We start from the raw sequence: 7500 nt of genomic DNA, 5'->3' as shown, positions 1-7500 counted from the left end.
AGCGATTTTTGCGCTCCTTGTTAAAAGTGTCCCAAGAAATTTTGTCCAGGATTGTAGGTTTTGGTATGCATCACATGTGAGGGAAGGGGTAGAGGTTTAGGAGAAAACAACCACTCCCTCTCCACAGTTCCTGTCAGACATGGCTTTCAAGTCCAGCTATGTTTACCCATTCATGAGTATATAGAATCTTGATTTTGTTACTTGTTTGTAGACTGTGAATAAAGGAAATTAGGGAGGAAGCACTGCTCTTAGTAAAACTTGGCACATACTGCAGCTCCGCTGGGTATTCATTTGTGAATCACCAACTATATTTTGCCCAGTTCAAATTGAATGCGGTGCAAATATGACACACGCAATGACAATTAAAATAGAACTGAACATCACTAGACAAAAATATTATTCTAGAGCATTATTGTGATGGCAATAAGTTGGGTCCTCCTCACATGTAATGTGATTTTCACAGTATTCATGCCAGTGAAGACTGAGATCACATTCTCCAGTCCTACATAGAGGAACAGTTATTGTAAAGAAACAGCCCTCTCCAGGGAGTTTCTCATTTCATGCCTTGATATACTGGTCTCCCTTAAGATAACTACTGGGAACATTGTTTAGTTTTGTTACGTTGCTGAGGGTCACAACACTGAGCAACCCTCAAAAAAAAATTTTTCTGTACCCTTTGCAATGCCAGGCAACAACTGTGAGAACCATTTTTAGTGACAGTTCTGGTCACATGATTTTGTAGTTTACCACCAAATTAAGATTGCTGTTGAATCGAGTGTTGAGAACCATTTTTCTTTCAAATGAGTCGAGTATTGTATTGTATCAAGATTATCGAGGAGATTAAAGCAGTTACTGCAAATTAATGTTTATTGAATAAGTAATGGGATGATTACTTCTCTTTTACCCTTTTGTTTCATTTATTAGAACTACGCAGGGAACTGCAGGTGCCCTACTCTTTGCAAATAGTGTGCTGTTTCTGTTTATAAAGTGAAAGAAATTCTTTTTGTATAGTGGTGTGAGACAACTGTTACAAAGAAAAAAGCTGCATGCCAGCTTCTTGTTACCTGAGTATTTTGTGTCTTCCTTTATTGCCATTATAAATGATTGGTTAATAAGAAAGCAGGCCATTCATTTTGACAGCCAGGCCAAGAGGATGTACAACAAATTTGGGTAAAAGAAAAGGGACTAAAACGTCCCATGCTTTCTCTACATAATCGCCAAAAAGTTGAGAATTGAAAGAGCATCCAAAATCACACGTCCATCTTGTTCGAGAAGACGTATATGATAATTGTCCGTGTAACAAACAAATATCAGATTATTATATTTAATCAAGTGAGCATTACAGAGAATCCAGGCTGAAAATTAACATAAGCAATAAGAAGATCGTATGCATGTGCACAGGAAATTTGATATGGTATACCGGTAATTAATACACAGCTCGGGAGAGAATTGATTAAGCGGACACGTGGTTGCGGCCATCGAATAGCTAACTATCCGTTCCCATGAACCACAATTAACTAATACGTACAACATAACAATACCGTAGAACCCAATTCCAACGAGTCAAAGCCAATCAAAAAGTCAGATACGAACAAAACAGACCCTGTCATTTTCCCGCATTTTCTCTCAACTAGTACTGAATTCTTCGTTGTCTCGAAGAAGAAGGCGAGAAGAGAACCATGTTATTCGTTCTTATGCACGAATGCCTTTTGAATTCGATACCATTGCGTCTTCCGCTCCTTTTCCTCTCGTCTTGTATCTAACCGAACATTCTGTCGATGCCTGCTGGCTTCTTCGTTTGGCTCAAATTTGCTGTCTTTCGCCTTCTTGTTAAACTGCTCATGCTCAAAAAACCATTTCTTAAATGGATTACCCCAGAGGTCTTCGTTCTTGTCCGCGGGTCAGGGGAACGTGGCCTCTGGGAACGAGATTGCTTAAGGACGTGCCGACGGATGGCCTACTATTGCTATTGCGCATGCGTTCTGCGCATCTCGAGATACTCGGATTTCCTATGGGTCGTGCTTATTAATACAGGGATATTTTTGCGTGTTTCAAAACTATGCAGAGCGTGAGAAAGCAGAACTTAGCAAGTGCTCTTGGTATCAGACTTGAAAATTGGGGGTAACAATTCATTTTTCAGAGATAATTAAGCTGCAATTTGGAAAAACAACCCCATACATTGCCTTTTGTTTTATAGCTTTTTACAAATATTGTTGATTAATTATCTTCGAAAAATGCGTGGTTGCCCCCAATTTTCTTTTTGGATTTCAATAACACTTGTTAAGATCTGCTTTTCCCGCATATTCAGTAAACCGTGTAAAAATACCTTTGAATTAGTAGGCACCGTCCTTAAGTTTCCACTGGAAGCTTTTAATATCCAAGACTAATTTCACATGATTTTACAATGAAACACAATATACATCGCTTTACAATAAAATAAAACTAACCTCTGTTTGATTCAGATCGTTCGGTTTTATACGGTGAACTACGAAGTACATAGATTCCCAGAATACTTTTGAGTTTTCGCATATCAGCGCCAAAAACCGGCTTAACAGCGGTTGTTCAAAAAAGTGCAGGACGAGTAGGATATTCCAAGAAATCTCGATTTTTCACGGCTACAGCTAAATGGATGACGTCATGTCCCAGATTAGGAAGCGCGCTCCTTCGTCGCTCGCAACAATTATTCTTTTTAATATCGGTGAATAGTGGCAAAATATTCTACCACTATTCTCACTGCATATATAATAAGCCTGTTGCGCGGGAAAGGCTTAAGTTCTTCAAATTCCAGTGTTCTGTACCTGCGCGCTAGTAGCATGACGCATTGCGGCCTTCTTTTCAAATATCACAATTTCAGTCACCTCGTGGTCAGTTCAATGGAGTTCGGTGAAGTCACGGTAAGAGTTCCCTTCATTTTACCGCAACCAGCCTGCTATATTATGGCCGATTGCGAAGCAAATTTCGTTTTCGTAAACAGTCGTTGCCATTTCTCAGAACGGTCGTTGCCATTTGAAACGGTCGATGCCATTTATAACGGTCGACTACACACTTCACTTCAAAAAAAATTAAAAGAAACAGACTAAGAATAAATATTAACAAAAATTAAGAAAGGAAAAAAAACATTTATAAAGGAAAAACTGGAGGAAAAAAAGAGTCCGAGAATTTCTAGACTCGAACTGGGGTTCTTAGCCCTCATCCTAAACAGAACCCTAACCCGAACCCTAACTCATATGACCAGCGAGACACAACTCCCACAACCCTTTGATTTCTTAAACCTAATGAGTGTAATTCAGAGCTAAAAAATGGCAACGACCGTTCTGAGAAATGGCATCGACCGTTTACGAAAGGGAAATAAGCGACGCCAAACCTGCTTTACCTCCGCCACCAGCTCCGGCGGCGCCTGCTCCTGAACCTGCGCCTTAAGTTGCACCTGCTCTTGAACCTGCTGTAGTTGCTCCGGCCCCCAGGATCGAACAAGAGGTAAATTTTCACTTCTGTTATAAATCTTCCGTAGCGTTTAGGTTTCGGCAGCTAGGGTTTAGTTCCGCGTTTTTGTCGTTTCGCTTGCCTATTTGTTCGCTTTCAACGTGTTTTCTTGTCTATCCTATCTTACTGCTCGTCATTTTCGGCCTAGGTGTTGTATGTGGGCTTTGCTCGGCGTTAGTAGCTTTTCGCTTGCTTTGGTTTTTCTTGTTTGGTTTTCGATTTTTTATCTCCGTTTTACGGCTTGGTTGGGTGCGGCGCGAATCCCTTGTGTTTTATTTTCTGCTTCGTTAGTGTTATTGTGCTACTTGTTCGCTATTTTACAACTTTAGCCCTCAAGGGACGCGTTCTTTTATTTGGTGTCGCCTTTTTGCATATTTTGTCCTTTTCTTTTCCTTTACAACCGTTTGTCTGTTTGCCCCTTTCATCACGGTATATTTATTTTATTTGTCTTCTCTAGTTCGTTGTTGTTTTATGTTCCTCTAGTCTATGTTGCGAACTTTAGTGAGCGAGTGGGACCAGCGGTACTGCAAATCTGGTTTCGAAAAGCCAGCGCCTCTAACGTTTGTATAATGTCATAAATTTTAGCATCGCTTGGAGAGCCGGCCTCCTGGAGAGCTGTGGCATAATTTTTCGGGTATGGCCTGGAGAGCCAGCAGCCTGGAGAGCTGTGACATGGTTTTTTAAGTATGGCCCGGAGAGCTGTGGATAATTTAGTTAGTCAATTATGCTCGGATAGCCTTCAGCCTGGAGAGCTGTGGCACAGTTTAGTGAATTCATTATGCATCTATCGGCTGGATAGCTAGCAGCCTAGAGTTTAAATAATTTAGTGGGTTCGCTATACGTACAAAGCCCGGAGAGGCAGCGGTCTGGAGAGCCAGGCATGGTTTCATCGTTGTTGCGTTTGTTTGGCCTATAGTTTTGGCGGCTATCGGTATTTTTCTTTTTTGTGCGTTATAGCATACAACTTATGGATACTCGAGCTCTGGTATATATCTCAGGGTCTACAATCCTCATACCCCGTCTTCGATTTTGTTATGCAGCCGGATGACCGTATTCAGAGATTGGAAAATAAGATTAAACTTTTAGAGAAAGAAAAAGCTGGTGAGAGTTGCGCTAATGCGCTGGCGACCCATTCAAGGCTATTGAGCTCCTGGTGACCCTTGTGCGCTTAGCTAGGACGCAGGTACATGAAAAAGCGGATGAATATGCCGCGGCGCTTGAAGAAGTTAAAATCAGGCAACCCACAGTTGATTCTACTTATCTTCAACGACTGATGCTTGGTGTGGTGGGGGACCCTCTCAGAGCGAAGATGGCCAAGGAGGCGACGTCTATCCTAAAGGGGGTGTCCAAGACGTCTCCATCGGGTTCCCAAGCCAGGCGACCGCTGCGCCTCTCTACTCTATACTCGGTTCAGTCTTACGCTTGTGCGGGGTGGGGGCACATTGTACGTAACTGTCCGGACGTGGTCACGACCCTCCACGTGGGCGCGGGCGCCAATATTTGTATCTGTAATTTTGTTATTCAAGGAATTGTGCGTTCTGTCTTAAATACATTTAGTTGTTTAAACTTGTCTGTTTGTTTGTCTTGGGGTGGGATCTTTGCCCTTGCCCGGTTGATCTTGGGCGGCGGACCTTCTCAGTGTCTCAATTCCGGACCTAGCTCGGAGCCTGGGGTCAACAAAGGGTTGGGTTCCCTTTTTTTTTCCTTTTTCGGGTGTTTGTTTCAGCTTGTTTCTTTTCCCTTTCGTTCGGTTTTAGGCAAATTATCCCTTGTTCGCTGCGAGACTCAGTACAGCCCAGCGGCAGATCTTTGTAGGAGACGTTCCTCTCCGCTGTATTTCACAGGGAGCCCCTCCCTTTCTTGGCCCCTTGCCTCCTCCGGAGCTGGTAGCGTCCCGTCCAGGATTGGGTTAACCTTGCTCATTTGCGTTTCTTTGACCCTGATCACTTCAGGGCTGATAAAATATTCATGATAAGCTGTCCCTTTGGCAGGACCTTCTGAAGAAATCACTTTGTTCTGAGGTTGAACTTTTGGAAGTTATCAGGGACGGAGTTCGTGTCGACCGCTTCTTCAAGCCATTCAGAGGGAATTTCATAGGACAGGCGTTCAACTCCGAATATCCCCCACCTAATATCATTTAAAACTCGCCTACTACTACCAAGTTTTCCCAGTTCGTTTCCGATTCCATAATTCAGTGGGTGACCGCCGGGGTTATAGCTGTCTGGGGCCCGGTAGATAGCGCAATACCCCCTCGATTGGTTTTACCACTAACTGTCGAACCGTGTAATCCTCGTTTTTGTCACGATGAGTGATATCTCAATTTATGGATTCGTGACCTCTCTTTCAAGCTTGACCACTTTTGCGATGTGCCGCGATTTGTTCTCCCCGGTCAGTTTCAGACCACTTGTGATGATAACAGTGGTTATCAGCATGTTTTGCTTCATTCTTCGTCTCAAACTTACTTTGGCTTCCAGTGGCATGGCTTCTTTTTCGCCTTTCGTATACTCCCGTTTGGATGGAAAGTTTGTGCGTGCATTTACCATGAACTCGGACTCGCAGTTTCGGGCGCCGAGCGGTCTCTTGGGGTCCCGGTTTGGCAATACATTGATGATCAGCACGTTGGACAGCTTTTTATTTCTCCATTGCGGGTTAGCCGAAGCCCATCTCTTTACTGTGCGAGCCCAAGCAGCGGCTTATATCATGTGTTATCTGCTCATCATCAGTGAGGCTGGATATTTCATTGGTATTGAGAAATCGCAGCTGGTTCCTTCAAATGGACTCGTTTTCTAGGTTTCATATGCGATTCTGTGCGTCAGGCCTTCCTCATCCCCGAGGACAAGAAAGTCAAGTTCGCGGCGTTGAGGGAAGACATTCTTTCGTCCCCTTTCGTGGGGCTTAAAACACTCCAGGGCTTTTCAGGGAAGGTCATCTCTTTCAGCCTTACCATTTCGGGATGTAAAATGTATGTACGTGGCGTATTCAAGCGATCTCCCGTCTTTCAGGGTCTACACGGCCTTCAGTCAAGGCAGAGGCGACTCTTTGCATGAAATTTGAGTATTGGCGGTTTCTCGACAACTGGAGGGATTGCCTTTCATGGAGAACTGAACACCACTGTGGTTACGCTTTATTGTGATGCCTCTAAGAGGGCCTGGGGTGGAACTTTGCTAAGGGACGGTTGCAATTTGGAGTCGAGAGATTACTGGCTGGACAACTCGCAAGATATTAATATTTTAGAGGCTCGGGCTTTGCAGCATTCGCTCCTCTCGTTTAAACATCATATTAGCTCATGTAGGGTGGATGTACACACTGATAGTCTTGTTCTAAAGTCTGATCTGGAGAGTGATGGTTGCAGAAACTCCGGCCTTAATAATATTCTCAAAGACATTTTTGACTGCTGCAGAGAATTCAACTTCAGCCTTGACGTACATTATGTTCCTTCAAGTAAAAACCCGGCCGATTTCCCTTCCAGGAAAGTTTCCGACATGGATTGTATGGTGTCAGAAAGGTCTTGGGGGCAGGTCGAGCGTCTGTTTGGGCCCCACACCTTCGACCTTATGTCTTTGGATAGCAATTGTGGACTTGATGGAACAGGTCAATGTTTGCCCCGCTTTACCCATTGTGCAACTCCGTTTTCTAGCAGAATTAATGTTTTTGCACAGTCTCTGCCTTCGGACCACAACTTGTATGTGTTCCCGCCGTTTGTTCTCATTGCGCCCCTTCTGAAATGCATTCTCGAGCAAGATTTTAACGGTGCGTTTACTATCATTATCCCGGACTTGAAGCCTAGACGCGTCTGGTGGGCGTTGCTACAGTCGCTTGCTGTCGATCGAGTCCTTCTGGGAAGAACAAACGAATGTGGCGTTTTGTTGTTCCCCTCTCAAGTCGGTCAGCATTGGTTCTCCAGGAAACTTCAGTGGGATCTATGGGCTATCCGCTGTGTTTGCTAAGGCTCACCTGATTTCATCTTTAGGTTATGCGTCCGTGGAAGTCTGCCCGCCGCTGTTCAGCTTGCCTTTA

Source organism: Montipora capricornis, chromosome 4 (genome assembly GCF_036669925.1).
Source record: "Montipora capricornis isolate CH-2021 chromosome 4, ASM3666992v2, whole genome shotgun sequence".
NCBI classification, from domain to species: Eukaryota; Metazoa; Cnidaria; class Anthozoa; order Scleractinia; family Acroporidae; genus Montipora; species Montipora capricornis.
The sequence above is the reverse complement of the archived record's forward strand: the minus strand, read 5'-3'. Positions refer to the sequence as shown.